The following is a 4,381-nucleotide window of genomic DNA, read 5'->3' on the forward strand; positions in this document are numbered from 1 at the left end:
TGTCCGTTTTTCCTGGGTATAATGAGAATTATGCAGTACAAAATACACATTAAGTTCAGACCCTATCTGGCTTTCTTTAATCACCTCATGCAGATCAATCAGTAATAAAAATACCACAAAGCAAGTTCAGATGCTGTTTGTTGAAAATGATGGCGTGTTCTACAAAAATACTTGGCTACAAATACCAAGAGTCTCTCCCCAGAGGAAATGAGAGGTTTGCTTCATAGTTAGAGACACTTTGGTATTCTGAAATCTGTCCTCACAAGGAAGGGGAAGACACATTGTTCCCTGCCTCAATATCCACCCATAAATTGAAATGCCACCACAAAACCCATTCACATATGCAGCAAACCAAGCAGAAATATTACAGGGATGAGAGAGAGAGATGAGGGGGGAAAAAAAAAAAAAAAAAGATAAATTAGATTAGTCTTTTGTTCACTGTGTCACATCAGATTCTCTTGAAACAACTTGAAAAATGAATGTGTCAGGAAATTGGGGCTGCTTATCAACTCTGCAAACTGAAACACCAAAGCAACCAGACAAACTGTGTATTTCTCCCCTCTAATGTGCAAGATAATTGCCATAAATCATATGTTTCATTCCTTAATTATTTTGAAAAGGGAACAGATGATAAAGAATGAAACACCAGGAAAAAATGAGCTGCAATAAAAATGAAGAGGGAAGGGAAAACGCTGTGCAGACGTGATCCTACAGGGGCACTGCTGATAGAATTGGATTCTCTGATCATTGATTAAAAATCAATGCACCTTCCCCCAGCTCACGTGTCCTACCACAAACATTTTCTATCTGGGTCTGGAGCTGCTGAAACCTAGAGCAACTTTGGGCTGCTTTTAGGCCATTTTTTATAATTTTTGCCTCCAAAGGTAGATCATATCATATAGCTGTGTTTGTTTTCCACTGAGCCTCATTCAAGAATTCATTTCAGAAAGGAGATTTCTCACAGAGAAATGTCACAGTCAAGGCATCCAGCACAGCCACTGACTCCCAAAATACAATTCCAAGGGGTTTTTTGCAACACCAAAGCACTGAATATACATTCTACTCTTTAAAAATGTTATGCAGCTCTTGGGAGCAGCAAAAAAAAAAAGGGAGAGGCAATATGATTTATAACCCAGGGAGAGGAAAACAAGGAAAATTCAAACTGAAATACGTTTTGGGACAAGAAGTGATACAATTTATTTATTTTCTATATTGTCTCTGTAGGGAAATTCTGCCCATGAATAGGTCTCTTGTTCATTCTGGGGCATCACAAGGCATAAAGTGCAGCCAAATCCTGCACCAAGCTCTGGGAGCTTCCACTGGAGACGAACAACAAGGAGATGGGGTTTGTCTTTGTGTGACCCTGCCACCTTCATTAGAGTCAGAGCCACTAATTACGATCCATGAGCTCCACGCCCACGAGCACTCACAGGGTTCCTTTCCAAGCAGATGTGCAAAGAATCCACAACGTTTTGTTCAGCAAGGATTAAGAACAGGAGAAACTGCAGGCAGGCTTGGTACGAGTGACTTGAGAATTCCAGTTCCTCCAGAAATAACCCAACCTGCACTTCCCAAAGCCTGGCAGGGAGTGACAGGTCCCAGTGACAACACCATCAGTGGCAGCACCCCTTCAGTGTCTCTGCCTGTGACACGCTGAATTAACAATAAAATCTCATTATAGAAGAAAGAAATACCTTTGGCATGATGCTAAATTAGGTTAAGAGCAAAGAAACCAACTGGAAATTCAAGTGGCGTGGTAAGAAAGATGTTTTAAATACAGCACAAACCCTGTGAGTCTTCCACACAGGGCACTATTTATAGCAATTAAAAATCAATCAGAAACCCAAACACTGGAATTACTGCCCTGAAAACAGGCACATTCTGTTCCCTGCACAGGGCCCTGCCTTCCTTCAGAGCTCAATGCTTGTTTTGTTTGCACAATTATCATTTTAAACCACAATTTGCACGTTTGTCCCTGGAAGACTTTGGACATCCAAGGAAGAAGCTCTGTGGCCTCCCCACACCTTGGGAGCAAGGAATTCCTTCCAGGATTGTGCTGTCCCAGCTCCCTCCCTTAAAGGCTGCACACAGAACAGGGAAAGCTGTTCCCAGTGACACCAGCTTGCCTGATGGCTCAGAAATGGGTCTTGATCAGGGAAAAATGGGTAAAATCAGCTGTTTCTCCAATTACAGGAATCCTGGAAGCCAACTGTGATCCCAAAATGCTGCACTGGTCCTTCCCAAAACCCCAACGCTACTGGGAGGGGTATCCCCATTCCCAGGGACTCACCGGCCTCCCCATTCCATTCAGATATTCCAATTCCTGTCAGTTATTTCAGGGTGTGTTCCCAACCCCCTCAACCACACCGCTTCAGAAAAAGATATACAAGGACAAGCTGTCCCACTCATGGAAAATTCTAGCAACACCACGTTGTTGGGGAAAAAAATATTCAATAAAATCCCAGCACCACCAAAATCCTCCCCACAACCAAGGATTCACAGGGATTTACGGTGCTCACATCCAAGGGGAACAGCCTTGTGTGCCTGGTTTGGAGAAGTCTTAAACCAAGGACATTAAGTCAGGATTGTCTGCAGGAGATGATAATTTAAATTAACTTTAAAAAAAAAATAAAAATCAAGCAGCTGCTGCCAAGGGAAGTCTTGGCTCCAAGTTTTTCTGGAAGTGCTCTGTGGGCAGGCAGTGAAAGGCTCCTATACAGCAGTGCTGGCATCCCATTATTTCCGGTTCTCCCGCCTTTGGCTGCATGGGATGGTTTTCCTTGCACAAGGAACCCCAGTGCTGTAAAAGGGCATCTGTGCTGAGCAGTGGTTTAATGTTCATTTTACATCATCTGTGCACATTTTTTAAAAATTACACTTTTTAGTTAAGCTTCTGGGTTGCAAGTCAGGCAGGAATTTGGTCACGGAGTTCAGGTTCCCCAGGGAGAAGGGTTTTTACTGGGGTGCTGTGGCTTCCCAGAGGACCCACTGAAATCCAGATCCTGTAAAACAAACGTTTTGTCCAATTTTGGCCAGTTTATGGGGTAATCACATCTCCAGAGTGTTCTCCAGAAGCACCTGAAGGTGAAGAACTCAATACAGAGATGGCAATAACTTCTCTGAGCAACAGAGAATAACACACAACAGAGAGAAAATGTTCTAAAAAGGATTAATAGGGTTATAAAAAGTGTTAACAACTGTGTCCAACAGGATATCCAAGGACACAGAGACAATGGATTTAATGCACATTTTATTCAGCATCAGTCTTTGCAGGTGGATGCTCTAAGGTGCAGCCCAGGGTGATGCTTTCACTACGATAAACTCAGGACATGCTCTGCAAGATGCTCCCAGCTGGAATTTTGTTTTTAAGAGCAGAAAATCCAGCATGGGTAGAACTGTCCCTGCTGGAATATCCCATTTGATCAGCCAAGACAAGACACCTGGAGCCAGCAGCAGCTCTGGATGCAGACAAAGCCTCTGGATGCCAGAGCTCGTGAGGGACAGAGGGTGAGATGTGACAAACCCAGGGGAGTGCTCTGTACCCCACTGCAGCAGCACAGGCTGGGCCAGCAGGGCATTCCCCACCTCTAGGAACTGCTGCTGCCAGAGGATGCTCAGCACCTCCCAGCAGCAGCTCCTGGAACACTCCCTGGGGATGCTCAGGAAAGCTCATTCCGGGCTGAAGCTGCACTAAGATATTTGGAGTTTCTGATCTCGTCACTGCTAAATAAAGGACTGCTCTTGTGAGCACATCAGTCAGGTACACAGACATCTCCTGCAGAAAATAATCACTCCCAGGCTTCGTGTCTTCCACACTGAGACCACCCAGTGAGGCTTGCAAGGGTTTTTTTATAAAAACAGTTACTCACTGTTCATCATTTTCCTTGACTAATGCTTTTCACATCACCTTCTGCACCTCAGTAATGCTCAGCGTGTTGAGTTCCAACACATCAGCACCAGCCAGGTCTGTTCTCCCCAGAGCTGTCACTGTTAGATTCATTCCATTCCTTTACTCAGGCCAGTCCAAGTGACATTCCAGCAAATAAAATCATCCTGAAGGCGACTCAAGTTAAACCAAAATACTCAGGCAAGCACACAGCATGCACATAAGCACTAAAAACCATTTCTGACACTGGGCAGCATTGAAATTTCCTTTAAACAACTGGATTAGCTGCTGGATTTGGCTGGACTGGATGCTCAGCACAGCTAATAATACCTTACATGGGGCAGAGCAGCCAAAGCTGATCTCTGATTGTCGTGTCCATTATTCCCCTGGATCTGGACACTCACTGACACATCCATGAGCTGAGAAGCAGAATAGGAACAACTTCCAGGCTACTCTTCCCCAAGGGTTTCAAAAATATGTGAATGAAATCACTCA

Source organism: Corvus kubaryi, unplaced genomic scaffold, assembly GCF_017639235.1.
Source record: "Corvus kubaryi isolate FWS band 111438036 unplaced genomic scaffold, C.kubaryi_AGA036_p1.0 65408, whole genome shotgun sequence".
Lineage (NCBI taxonomy): Eukaryota > Metazoa > Chordata > Aves > Passeriformes > Corvidae > Corvus > Corvus kubaryi.